Genomic DNA, 15,244 nt, shown 5'->3' with positions numbered 1-15,244 from the left:
GGATCACAACATAGTATTTCTACATTTTTTTGTTGTTGTTTGCTTGCCTTTTGTTTTCCTTCCTTTTTTTTTTCCCTTTTCACTGCATTTTTCTGTGCAGCATGGTAATAGTAGAAATATTTATAGAAGAATTGCACATGTTTTACCCATATTGGATTATTTTCTGTCTAGGGAAGGGGATGGGGGAAAGAAGAGAGAAAAAAAAATTGAACACAAGGTTTTGCAAGGATGAATGTTGAAATTTATCTCTGCATATGTTTTTGATTTAATTAAAATAAATTTAATTTAATTTTTTTAAAAAAATCTGTTATGTCCCAAGAGCTCTAGGACCCAGCCTTTACCCAGTATGAACTTTACAAGTTCCCAAAACAGGAGCTCCTTAAGAGTTTAGAGCAGTCTAAGATTACAAATTTTAAAAGACCAAAACCAGATGTACTAATGTCTTTCTTCTAATTTTCTCTTTTGTTATTAATATAGGAACTATAATTATTCTTACTATAAAAACATCTATCTTTTTTGAATCAGGCTTATGTAGTATGAGAGTAAAGAAGGCTAGCACTTCCCTTCATAGGAATGTAAGAGGTCTTAGTAGCTTTTAAAATACATCTAGGGTAAGGTTATCACTATCTACTCTGTAGCATCTAACCAGCTTTGAAAGGTAGGAACTTTTTTGTATTTTAAATCTTATTTTTCCCAATTACATGTCAAGAAAATTTATAGAGTTCATATTTTACAAGATTTTGAGTTCCAAATTTTTCTCCCTCCTTTCCCCATTCCAAAAAAAGTAGGCATTTTTGTATAGGTGATATACATATGTGTGTGTGTGTGTGTGTGTGTGTGTGTGTATGTGTGTGTGTGTGTGCTAACATGTAAAATACATCTCCATATTAGTCACAATTGTGAAAAAAGAAACATCAAAAGATAAAAACAAAATGAAACATGAAAGCATTTGGAGAAGAGCTCAGGCAGTTCCATGCCTTTAGTTGTCATCTTGGCTTTGGTTCCACCACTGGAATTTCTTGAGCAGGGAAATTACATGGTTAGATATGATTTGGGAATAACAAAATAAAAAATTATTCCCAAATCATAAACAGTTTTGAAGGATAAATTATAGAAGGAAAAGGCTGGATCCTGCAGATCAATTATGAGACAGTCACAATAGTTCAGTTGTAGGTTGTAGAAAGACTATTAAGGTTTCTGCTGCTTCCTTGCCAAGCATAATTTCCACACTCTATACAGTAAACTCTCTTTTGTAATCCGGTTGATTTTTCAATGAGTATCTCATTATATTGTGGAGTGAAGAAAAAGTGATGAATGACAGGCATGATATGGAAGCAAAGTAATAATAATAATAATAATTTATAATAATAAGGCACCTGGTCCAATATGGGTAATGAATGAATGAAAAGTTCAGCATAATTCATGGATCAAGAATCTGAGCTGTAATATTTTTTTCTAAAATATAATGTTCTCTGAGAGCAGGTTTCCTGGGGGGCTTCTAGGAGCAGCCTTCATTTCAGTTCAAAGTAATAATCACCTCAAATGCAGCCAGGAATTAAAGTCAAATCCTTTATTGTCTCTTTCAAAATATCCCGGTTAGCTTTCTTAGAGGCCTATCTCTCTCCTTGGTTCCAAGAGCTCTTGCCACTAGTCCTTTGTCTCTTCCAGCTTCTGCCTCTAGCTCCCTCTGAATCCAAAGCCTCCAGCCAGCACAAAGGTGGAAGTTGGAATAAATCTGACTCCACCTCCTAGAGACTGGGCTTGTGGGCTTCTGTGGACTTGTGGGAGCTCTTCCTTATATATGCTCTCTTAAAGGTGTGAACTCTAATACATAAGCATTGTCTCTATCAATTCCAGTGACTTAACATCTTGTTTCACGTTTTGGCCCATAACACAGAGCAACTAGAAGTATGGTGTAGTGAGCTTTTTCTTCTCAAAACGCAGCCACGTGATAAAAGTTCAGATCTTTTATTATCTCCAGTATAGCCCGGTTAGCTTAGAGGCCTATCTCTCTGCTTGGTTCCAAGAGCTCTCTCCGAATGTTGCCAAATCCAAAGGTCTGGTCCTTCAGCCTCTGCCTCTGCTTTCTTCAGCCTCCAGCCAGCTCCAACTCTTCATGTCATTCCAGTGAAATCTCGACTTGTAGCTTCTTCCTCTGAAGAACTTCATCCGCCACCAGCCAGCCAAGTGGAAAAAATGTATTCTCTCTTGCCTCGCCTCAGAGAGAAGGCTTCTGGCATAACTCCACTGAAATCTGACCGAGGGCCTCTGTCTGTTTCTTTTATCCAAGAGGGAGGAATTGTGGGATACGAGAGAGAGGGATTATGGGTTTTCTCCTTTCTCCCATAGTGCTCTCTGGCCCAAAGAGCTTCAAGGGAGGTGTGAACTCATTGAACTCCAATGAGTAAAGGTGTGAACACAAGCCTTGTATTAATTAGTTCTACTTAGTACCTTGTTTCAGGTTCTGCCCAAAACATCTTCTTGTAAGATTAGATCAACTCTAATTAGTTAGCAGTTAGTAAGGATTCCAACAGTATGGTGATATCTTTGAAAAAGAAAAAGGTTAACCTGGAGGATTAATCTATAGATCTCATCAAAAAAAAAAAAAAGAAAAGAAAAGAAAAGAAAAGAAAAGAAAAGAAAGAAAAAAAGAAAGAAAGAAAGAAAAAGAAAAGGAAAAGGGGGAGAGGGGGAACATTATCCCAAAGGGATCGAACTGATACAAAAAACAAAGCAAAAACTATTCTCAATTCCCATATTATCAAAGGGGTTGATATTTAAAATGCTTGGCACAGTGCCTAATATATAATGCTATGTAAAATTATTATTTCATTGTTATTATGTTTGCATTTGTTATTATCATTATATTAGATGGCAAGAATGAGGACCTTACTTTGCTAGATTCATATAACTTCTTTCAGGTTAATGGTCTTACATGACTATATTTGTTTAATAACTATCTCTTCACAGCTTAAAGTCTTATTTAAAATATATACATACATATATATATATATACACATATATAATGAGAGCAAAATCCATGCTAATAAAATAACCCAGAGACCCTGGGGAGTTTTGAAGCTGTCACCTGTACTAACTTGAAATCTGACTTTAGGAATTAATATTTATGTTCATTGTACTTTTCCCCCAGCTTTGTACTTCCCTTTTAATCTCATTTCTGTTAGTTTTGTTTGTGTAAACCCTGTGTAATTTAATGTAATAAAAGTTGTCCATTTTGCCTTTGATAATTTTTCTGCTTCTTTGGTCATACATTTCTCTCTTCTTCAATGATCTCTTAGGTAGAAGATGCCTTGCTCTCTTAATTTTCTTAGGCATCATCCTTTGGCTCATCCTGGTTTAGGTATTAGTATCATAGTTCATTGACTAAGACATGCAATGTGTTGTTGTATTTTTAATTTATGGAATTAAAAAAACATTTCCATAACAGTGTAATAAAAAAGACAATTGTATATGAAACTTTGAATTAATTGTATATATATATATATATATATGTTTGTTTATCAATTCTTTCTCTAGATGCAGACAGTATTCTTTTTCATAAGTTATTTATTTTTGTTTTATGTACTTATAATAGTCAAAATGACAGTCACTTGTTAAGTCCAGATTAGCTCCCTGTAGGCTCAGGATCAGCAAGACTCAGGATAAGTAAAAGTCCTTGGGGAGAAACAGGCAAACTGCCAGGAGTTTTGCTAAAGATTTCTTCTCAATTCTGGAGTCCAGAATCTCCACCATTCCCCTCCTTGTCTGGCTTGTCCCACCCCACCCTCTAATCCTTGCCTATGATTATCTGTATGCACCAAACATTGAGCCAGCCCCAAACAGTGAGAAGGGCCATTTTTCCAAGCTTATGCTAATAGAGTCATTAGCGAATAGGTAATTACCTTTAAGTGCTCGATTGTCTGATTCAAGTGCACCTTTTCATAGTTTCAGCCCTTTACAGTCACTCATAGCAATTCTTTAATTAATTAATTAATTAATTGATGGATTTTATGCAATGCACATTGATTTATGAATCATGATGGGAAAGAAAAATCAGAATAAAAAGGAAAATTTTCATATACCACAAATTGTTCAGCCATTATCCAATTGATGGGCATCTACTTCTTGCTTGGATGTTTACTACCACAGAAAATGGGGCTACAAATATATTTGCACATGTGAGTCCTTTTTCTCCCTTTATGATTTCCTTTATACTGACACAGTACTAACATTACTGGGTCAAAGGGTATACACAGCTTAATAGCTCTTTGGACATAGTTCCAAATTGCTCTTCAGAATGATTGGATAATTTCACAACTCCACCCACAATGCATCAGTTTTCCAGTTTTCCCACATCCCCTCCCACATTTATCATTATCTTTTCCTGTCATCTTAGCCAATTTGAGAGGTGTAAGGCAGTACTTCAGAGTTGTTTTAATTTTCATTTCTTTAATCAATAATAATTTAGAGCATTTTTTCATATGACTATAGATTGCTTTAATTTCATCATGTTAAAATTGTCTATTCATACCATTTGACCATTTATCAATAGGGGAATGACATAGTCTTATGAATTTGACAAAGTTCTTTATATATTTTAGAAAAGAAACCTTTATATTAAAGATTGACTGGAATGACTTTTCCCCCAGCTTTGTTCTTCCCTTTTAATCTCATTTCTGTTAGTTTTGTTTGTGTAAACCCTGTGTAATTTAATGTAATAAAAGTTGTCCATTTTGCCTTTGATAATTTTTCTGCTTCTTTGGTCATACATTTCTCTCTTCTTCAATGATCTCTTAGGTAGAAGATGCCTTGCTCTCTTAATTTTCTTAGGCATCATCCTTTGGCTCATCCTGGTTTAGGTATTAGTATCATAGTTTCATAGAAGACAATTGTTAGGACATTTTCTTTGACTATTATTCCAAAAAGTTTACATAGCATTGGAATTATTTGTTCTTTAAATGTTTAATAGAATTAATTTTGTCATTATTTTTACTAACTCTATAAATTTTTTTTGGTAGTTTGATTGGTATAGCACTGAACAAATGGATCATTTTAGATAGCATTGTCATTTTTATTATATTAGCTTGCTTACCCATGAGCAATTGATATTTTCTCATTTGTTTGGATATGATTTTATTTGTGTGAAAAGTGTTCATATACTTCCTCAATTTGTTTTGGCAGGTTGACAAACAAATATTTTACTTTGTTTGCAGTTACTTTAAATGGAATTTCTCTTTCTATTTCTTGCTATTGGTCTTTTTCAGTAATATATAGAAATGCTGATGATTTGTGTGGGTTTATTTTAAATCATGAAATTTTGTTAAAGAGATTTACTGTTTCAAGTAAGTTTTTGGATAGTTTCCTTGGATTTTTTAAGTATATCATTAAAACATTTGCAAAGAGTGAAACTTTTATCTTTTCATTGCCTATTCTATTTTCTTTAATTTCTTTTTTTCTTTTCTTATTTATAAAGCCAACATTTCTAGTACAATATTGAATGATAGTAGTGATAATGGGCATCCTCGTTTCATCCCTGATCTTATTGGGAATAATACATCAGCTTCTCTCCATACTAATATTGCTTGATCTTGGCTTTTAAAAGATATTGCTTATTATTATAAGGAAACCTCCCTTTATTCTATGCTTTCTAATGTTTTAATAGAAATGGGTACTATATTTTGTCAAAAGCTTTTCCTTCATCTATTGAGATTATCATATATGATTTCTGTTGGTTTTGTTGTTGATATGGTCAGTTATGACAATAGTTTTCTTGATATTGAACAAGCCCTGCATTCCTGGTATAAATCCTAATTGTATTATTCTGGTGATAAGTCGTTATAATCTCTTTGCTAATATTTTATTTACTTATTTTTTCATCAGTTAAGACAACTTTGAGATATCACTATATGTCTCTTAGATTGGCTAGAATGACAAGAAAAGATAGGGATGAATGTTGGAGGGGATATGGGAAAGTTAGAATAATAATGGTGGAATTGTGAATGGATCCAACCATTCTGCAGAGCAATTTGGAGCTATGCCCAGAGAATTATCAAATTGTGCATATCTTTTCATTCTGCAGTATTTCTACTGAGTTTATATCCTAAAGAGATCTTAAAGGAGAGAAAGGGACCCACATGTGCAAAACATTTTGTGTCAGGCCTTTTTGTAGTGGCAAGAAACTGGAAACTGAGTGGATGCTCAACAGTTGGAGAATGGCTGAATAAATTATGGTATATGAATGTTATGGAATATTATTGTTCTGTGAGAAACAATACGCAGGATCTTTACAGAGAGTCTTGAAGAGACTTACATGAACTGATGCTAACTCATTTTAAAATAAGTAAAACCAGGAGACTATTGTACAAGGTAACAACAAGATTATACAATGATCAATGCTGACAGATGTGGCTCTCTTCAATAATGAGATGATTCAGACCAGTTCCAATGGTCTTATGATGAAAAGAGCCAGCTATACCCAGAGAGAGAATTGTGTTCACAACATAGCATTTTCATTCTTTTTGTTGTTTGTTTGCATTTTATTTTCTTTCTCATTTTTTTCTGGTTTATTTGATTTTTTTTGTGCAGCAGGATCGTTGTATAAATTTGTATGCATATATTGAATTTAACATATTTCTATGGTGTTTAACACAAAAAATAAACTATCCATAAAAAAGAAAAGGACCTATATGTGCAAAAAATTTTATAGTAGTTCTTTTCTAGGGCAAAAAAATTGGAAAGTAAGAGAATACACAGCAATAGGAGAATGACTGGATAAATTGTGTTATGTGATTATTATGCAATACTATTTTTCTATAAGAAATAATGAATAGGATGCTCTTTAAAAAAAACCTGGAAAATCCTTCATCAGCTCTTGCAAAGTGAAATATACTATATAGAAAATAATAACAATGTTGTAAAATGATCAGCTGTGAATAACTTTGCTATTCTTAGCAATACAATGATCCAAGGCAACTCAAAAGGACTTACAATGAAAAATACTATCCATACCCAGAGAAAGAAGTGATTTTGTTTGAATACAGATTGAATCATATTTTTTACTTTATTTTTCTTGAGGTTTTTTTTTTTTTTGTGTGTGTGTGTGGGGGAAATCTCTGTTTTCTTTCACAGCATTATTTTGTAGAAATCTTTTACATAACTTCAAGGTGTTTTCTCATTGTGGGACAAGGGAAAGCAAGACGGGAGAAAATCTGAAATTCAAAGTTTTAAATGTAGAAAATTGTTTTATGTCATAGCTAGGAAAAATAAGATATTTTTAAAAGAATTTAAAAGCGGTTAGGTGACACGTGAAAGGCTTCATTGTTACGTCTAAGGTCATATTTGAATTCAAGTTTTCCTAACTCCAAGTCCAGTTTCTGATTCATTATATACTGTGGAAGTGATTGGCACTTATGGATTATTTTTAAAATTTAAATCTAAAGTACCCCAATATGTGAAGGAAGTGTCCTCATCAGTAAGTCCCTATAATTCTGAAGTCTAGAGACAGCTAGATAGTTTATTGGATAGAGCGGTATGCCTGAGATCATGAAAACTGAGTTCAATTCCAGCCTCACATAGTTGTATATGTGTTTGAGGAAGTCACTTTGTTTAATAGGGAGGTATCTAGGTGGTTCAGTGAATAGAGATGGTTCCAAAGTCAGGAATGCCAGTGTTCAAATATAGCTTCAAACACTAGCACTGTATCACTGTACAAGTCACTTATCCTTTTTTTTTTTTTTTTTTTTACCTTAATTCACAGAAGATGATGGCAAACCACTCCTATAGCTTTGCCAAGAAAACCTCATGTTCAATATTGAATGTGGGAATCACAAAAAACTGGACATGATTGACCTGATTGAATAACAATACACTTATGAAATCACAGGTCAGAGTAAATATAAATAGATTGACATTCCATATACTCCATATTTCATAATAATATTCCATATTTCATAATAATTCATTTTATTTTACATATCAAAGCTCCAGTTTCCATGGAAAATATTGAGATAAAATGATTATATTTTTTCTGTGACTACTGAGGATTCCCCATAAGAATGTAGATACACACCATCTCTCTGGGAATTATAGTGTCAGAATTTGCTTAGGGCACAGAGACATGGTGACGTATCTAAGGTCATACTTCCAATACATAACAGAGGAAAAATTTGTATTCTAAATGTATTTTTTCTAAAACCAGCTCAATATTCACTGTGCCATGCTTGTATTTATGTATATAATTACCTTTCAAAAATAAGCATAAGCTAGACTTAAACCATGTGCTAGATAATCATAACCATAATCATCATCTTCTTCCTGCTTATATAGAACTTTAAATTTTGCAAAACACTTGTCATATTTTTTCTCATTAGAGCTGATCAAGACCTCAGTGAGATACATAGTATCATCCTACTATCCAACTACTGTATGTAAGAAGCTAAACTTGAATCCAGTCTTCCAGAGTCCCCCAAAATTTGTTCTATTATATAATATTTAGGAACATATCAAGGGTCTCTTCGGCTCATCTGCTGTGATAAAGATCTTTTCACTGACTTTCACAGATTCCATATGAGCTGTGTTGAACAGCTTTTACCCCAGTGAAACTGACCTTTCTTGGAGTTTTTCCAATCTATCTTGAGCTAGAGAGTGGATTCATTCCATCAGATTCTGTTCAGAGGATTAGTTTCATGAAGGTTTCCATGTGAAAGCGGGAGAGCTAGAGAAGCTTCCTGGCCTCACTCTGCCATTTTGGCTCCATCTCCAGAAGTCCAAAGTCATTCTTACAACAATATTGCTAAATATTTTAGCACTTATTTTTGGATGCCCATTAATTGGGGAATGGTGGAATAAGTTATGGTATATCAGTTAATGGAATATGATCTTTCTATAATAAATAATGAGCAGGTTGATTTCAAAATAGCCTTGAAAGATTTATATGAACTTGTGCTGGATGAAATTAACAGAAGCAGAACATTGTTCACAGTAACAAGATAATGTAACGAACAACTGTGATAGACTTATCTCTTCTCAGCAATGTGATGATTTAAGATAATTCTAATATATGCATCCAAAGAGAGTCTATGTAGACTGAATAGGGTTGGAACATAGTATTTCCATCTTTTGTTTGCTTGCTTGCTTGCTTTGCTTTTTTATTACTTGTGATTTTTTTCCCCCTTTTAGTATGATTTTTCTTTCCCACCATGACAAATATGGAAATGTGTTTTTTAAAAAATTGTCCACATTTAATCTATATTGGGTTGCTTGTTGTCTTGAGGAAGTAAGAAGTCAGGGAGGATGGAAGAAAAAATTGGGACATAAAATTTTACAGAAATGAATATTAAAAACTATATTTACATGTTTTTGGAAAAATAAAATATTATTATTATTATTAATTGCTTTTTATTTACAAGATATATGCATAGATAATTTTTCAGCAGTGACAGTTGCAAATCCTTTTATTCCAACTCTTTCCCTCCTTTCCCCACCCTTCCCCCCAGATGGCAGGTTAACCAAAACATGTTAAATATGTTAAGGTATAAGTTAAATACAATACATGTATACATGTCCAAACAGTTAATAAAATTGACCGCATAAAAAGAGTCAGACTTTGAAATAGTGTACAATTAGCCTGTGAAGGAAATAAAAAATGCCGGCAAACAAAACTAGAGGGATTGGGAATTCTATGTAGTGGTTCATAGTCATCTTCCAGAGTTCTTTCCATGGGTGTAGCTGGTTCAGCTCATTACTGCTCTAAAATAAAATATGATCGAAAAAAATATGTTTGCAAACAGGGCTGCTACAAACATTTTGGCACATACAGGTCCCTTTCCCTTTTTTAGTATCTCTTTGGGGTATAAGCCCAATAGAAACACTGCTGGATCAAAGGGTATGCACAGTTTGATAACTTTTTGGGCATAATTCCAGATTGCTCTCCAGAATGGCTGGATTCGTTCACAACTCCACCAACAATGCATCGGTGTCCCCGTTTTCCCACATCCCCTCCAACATTCATCATTATTTTTTCCTGTCATCTTAGCCAATCTGACAGGTGTGTAGTGATATCTCAGAGTTGTCTTAATTTGCATTTCTCTGATCAATAGTGATTTGGAACACTCTTTCATGTGAGTGGTAATAGTAACTGGAAAATGAATGGATGCCCATCAATTGGAGAATGGCTGGGTAAATTGTGGTATATGAATGTTATGGAATATTATTGCTCTGTAAGGAATGACCAGCAGGATGAATACAGAGAAGCTTGGAGAGACCTACATGGACTGATGCTAAGTGAGATGAGCAGAACCAGGAGATCATTATACACTTCGACAACGATATTGTATGAGGATGTATTCTGATGGAAGTGGATTTCTCTGACAAAGAGACTTAACTGAGTTTCATTGGATAAATGATGGACAGAAACAGCTACACCCAAAGAAGGAATACTGGGAAATGAATGTGAACTATTTGATTTTTGATTTTCTTCCTGAGTTATTTTTACCTTCTGAATCCAATTCTCCCTGTGCAGCGGGAGAACTGTTCGGTTCTGCAAATATGTATTGTATCTAGGATATACTGCAACATATTTAACATATATAGGACTGCTTGCCATCTTGGGGGGGGGAGGGAGGGAGGGGAAAAAACGAAACATAAGTGATTGCAAGGGATAATGCTGTGTAAAAATTATCCTGGCATGGATTCTGTCAATACAAAGTTATTATTAAATAAAATTAAATTTAAAAAAAAAGAAAAAAAATATGTTTGCTATTACTGTACACAACATTCTTCTAGTTCTGATCACTTCAAATTTTCAACATTTTGGACATTTTTCTGTGCCTTTCTAACATCATTGAGCTCATCATTTCTTATAACACAGTAATATTTCAAAACAACTATATATCATGACTTGTTCAGCCATTTCCCAGTTGAAGGGGTTTCAATTTTCAGTTTTCACAGTCCAAGCTATAATTATTATTTGTGAATTACTCTATCTCTTATTTTTATTCTCTATTTTCTTTCTCATTCTCTTTTAATGCTATCCCTGTCACCTTCTCTTTTTCCCTCGCTATTGCCCCTTCCATTTACCTGTTCAAAAGCCCCCCTCCCCTCTCTGAGTCTTCTAATTCCAATCCACATATTCCTTCCAAAGTCCAAAAAATTTAGTGCATTGTCAACTGACAATTTTTAGGGCACATCCCATTCTGTATTGATAAAAATCATCTGGAAGTACCTGTCATTTCTATTTGCTATCATTATCCTTAGACATCTATTAGCCATTGTTTCAAAGATCCTGTAGTCAACATGAACCATTTACCCTTCAAGCTATTTTATTGGATCAAGTATATGCTGTGTTTTTTATGATAATGGTACCATAGGTGATTTTCGTAAATTTGTCTTTTCTTCATATATTTTCTTGGAAGCATTTTTCAAACATATTTAAATAATCAAATATAATCTTGTGATTGATTTTTCTATAGTCAAATAGTCAAAAATATAGTAAAATACTATATTTTACTTCTTGCCAATGACTGGAAACCTGAAAAAAAGCTGGAAACCTGAAAAAAAGGACATATACGTATATATCTTTTTTTTCAGGTTTTAACTACATATACTTCAAGAATAATGTAAACCACATCCCAGTGAAGCGGTAGTAAGTAGAAAAAAACAAACAAAACTTCAAGTAAATAGAGGTATTAAACAGAAAGCAAATTAATATAGAAACTTGGAGGAGGGGGAACTGAGTGTGATTTAAAATAGTTGAATCAGGTTTCATGAAAGAGGTGGAACCATATAGGATTGTAAAAGAAAACTAATGGAAAATATATCATGTATGAATCAAATGATAACACTATCAGATTCTCATAACTTTTCAAGGCCATTTTTGAATCTCTGACCTCTTAGTGCCTACCATTTCAAATTCTCTTTTTATTATTTCTTTTTTATTTATGTGTCTGTTAACATGTTGTCTTCCCTCCCCTACCTAATTAGTAATAAAGTTTAAGCTTCCTTGGATAGAGGATGTTCCATTTTCATTTCTGTATCTTCAGTACTTTGCACATAATAGGGGACTAATTAGTGTTTATTGAATACATAATTTTTGAGGAACAGATATGTGATTTCATTTATAAAAGTGACTTTCAATAATGAAACTCCCTCTAAAAATTAATATGAGCATCTGCTTTGCATGATGTAGTATTTCTTTCTTTTTTCTATTTTTTGACAATTTAGTTTAAGTGACTTGTCCATGAGAAACTGGAAACTGAATGGATGTCTATCAATTGGAGAATAGCTGAACAAGTTATAGTATATGAATGTTATGGAATATTATTGTTCTGTAAGATATGACCCCCAGGATCATTTCAGAAAGGCCTGCAGAGACTTACATGAACTGAGGCTAAGTGAAATGATCAGAACCAGGGGATTGGAAACAACAAGATTATACAATGATCAATTCTGATAGATGGGGCTTTTTTCAACAATGAGATGATTCAAACCAGTCCCAATTGTTTAGTGATAAAGAGAGCTATTCACACCCAAAGAGAAGACTGTGGGAATTGAGTATAGTTCACAACATAGCATTTTCACTCTTTTTTTTTTTTGCTTGCATTTTATTTTGCTTCTTTTTTCTGATTTGATTTAATTTTTCTTGTGTGGAAAGATAATTGTATAAATATGTATGCCTATATTGGATTTAACATATATTTCTACCATCTTTAACATATTGGACTACTTGCCATCAGATAGAGGAGGGTGTGGGGGAAGGGGGGGGATTGATTTTGTAAGGGCTAATGTGGAAGGATTGTTCACACATAGATTTTGAAAAATAAAAAGCTTTATAAAAGAAAAAAAAAAGACATGAGTTATCCAGGGTCGCATAACTAGTAAGCGTTAAGTGTCTGAAGCCAAATTTGAACTCAGGTTCTCCTGATTCCAAGACTGGTACACTATGTACTGCACCATATCTTGTGCATGAAGCAGTCTTAAAGAAGAAAGTGATGGCTTAGATGATACACTCAGGGCCATGAAGTAGAATGCATTAAAGGTAGGACTTGAAATCAAGACTTCTTGACACTGTGGCAAGTCCTCTATCCATAACATGAATAAATGAAAGTATGGCCCCAAGAACTGGGCTTAATGTTGAAATAGTAGAGATGAAGTGGATAGGATGTTAGCATAATAAGAGTCACAACATAAAGCCAAGACTTAAGCAGTCAGTGAAGAGAATCAATTGCAGTAAAACAACATGGAGTTATCAAAAAAACTAAAAATATAGATTAAATGTTACTGCCTTCACCGATAATTCTGCTTCTTACTGTGAGCAGCTTCATTAGGAGATAAAACAAAAGTTAGAATAGAAGATGTATTATTCACCATTTTTTATAATGGATTATATTTGTTTTGCACTAACGACTTCATGAGTGAACTTAAAGATCAGTACTAGAGTCCTATCTAAAAATACAGTGCCAATAACACTGTGATAATGAGATTGTGTCTATTTCTATTTTTTGTTTGTACAGTTTTATAATATAGCAAATCTTATTACATCACAAAGGAAATTTAAAATTAAAATGTATTATGAAGGAAAACATTATTTGAGACTTTTCTTGCATGGGGGGAGTTTGAGAATCTTAATTTCCTGTTGTTCAATCTGAAAATATTTTTCAGAAGTCACACTTTTTAGTAACATCTGTTTTTTTTTTCCTCATTGTATTTTCACATTTTTCCTCAGAATCTGTTTAGTTGTGTTGCTTCTCCCCATTTCAGTATAGAAATTTTATCTTGAAAGTGATGTTTCTACATTAAATATGAATCCTTAATAAAGAATAATCACATAAACATTTCTTGTAGTATTATTTGCAGCATGCATTTTACCTTTGGAAATGCAGCAATATTTCTCATTTATATTAGTGTTTAAGAAAAGAATGCATAGAGGGGAATTGGCCTTTCTGCATCAGTGAAAGGGGATATTATGTTCATTATTTGGGAATCAATATAATGCATTCATTTTTCCTGCAAATAGTGGATGACATTTATGTTATAGTTTAGTTTCCTCCTATCTGAATGACAAATAGGGCATGAAACGGCTGTATAACCCAGCCTCTGTATTTATAAAGTTGATCTTGGCACTAACTCATGCCTCATATCTTAGCAAAACACAAAAGGGGAAGGAGAAGAAGGTGAAAGGAACACTTCAACTAAAAAAAATAATAATAAAAAAAATAAACGAGTTTCAGGTTTAAGCAGCATATTTTAAATTAAACATCAAAAATTACAATTTAACTGTATCACCATTTCAAAAATATGAGTTTTTATTTTTAATGTCAGAATTGAAAGCTGAATCCTTTCAAAGAGTTATTTACCTGGTTATCACGATTTGGCAGAAAAGCTTAAATGTCCAGATTTCTAGCTTTCGACTTCTTTAGTAAAGCTAAGGACTTTCCCTAGCTTATTTCACAGATTGTTCAAAGGGAAAAAGAAAAATGAAGTTTATTAAGGACCTAAAATGTTCCAGATGCTGTGCTAAGTGTCTCATTTCAGTCTTACAACAACCCAGGAAGGTATATGGGATTATTAGTCCCATTTTATAGTTCAGGAAATTTAGATAGTCAGGGGTTAAATAACTTGCCCTCCTGATAGAGAAAGGAAGTACCTGAAGCTGAAGATTTGAACTTGGATTTCATGACTCCAGAATTGTGCTCTACCCACTGGGCAATCTAGCTGGAAAAATTTATAGTAATATCAGAATCTAGCTTTAGATACATAGAAAGTGTGCAATGGAAACAGCATTATTTCAAAACAAAAAATCAACTTCTTTTCTATTAATTTTCAATCAAAACAGTTAACCAATTTTCAATTGTCCTCAATCTATTAAGTGCTAATTTGGGGGAAAGTATTGTGATGGATTCTGGGGAGAGGGGCAACTAAAATAAGTATCCTACATTCAGATCTCAAAAGGAACTATCACGGTACATGAGAAAGTCTGCTTTTAAGTTGAATATTCAGTTTGGCTTCTGACACTTACTAACTAGGAACAAATCACATAAATTTTCTTTCCATCAAGGAAATTCTAGGCATACATATTAGAAATCTGATATCTACATTCAAGTTCTGTTGAGAGGCTCTAATGAGCTATTTGTATTGGAGAAGGGGAGCAAGCAGCTGACAGCTGATCTATTTCAAAGGGCCTTATTTCTAATACTGACTCCAGAATTGTTACTCTGGATATCATATTTACTATGTCTTAGATGTAGCT

General features: G+C 33.4%; 1 non-coding gene across 1 annotated transcript; it reads left to right on the top strand.

The window, feature by feature from the left end:
• Nucleotides 1-529: 529 nt before the first annotated feature.
• On the top strand, nucleotides 530-655 carry LOC127539518 (U6atac minor spliceosomal RNA). The gene has a single exon (XR_007947952.1). It is a non-coding gene; the product is annotated as a U6atac minor spliceosomal RNA (small nuclear RNA).
• Nucleotides 656-15,244: the final 14,589 nt, after the last annotated feature.

This window comes from Antechinus flavipes, chromosome 5 (assembly GCF_016432865.1).
Source record: "Antechinus flavipes isolate AdamAnt ecotype Samford, QLD, Australia chromosome 5, AdamAnt_v2, whole genome shotgun sequence".
NCBI classification, from domain to species: domain Eukaryota; kingdom Metazoa; phylum Chordata; class Mammalia; order Dasyuromorphia; family Dasyuridae; genus Antechinus; species Antechinus flavipes.
This window is presented reverse-complemented; position numbering and strand designations above follow the sequence as displayed.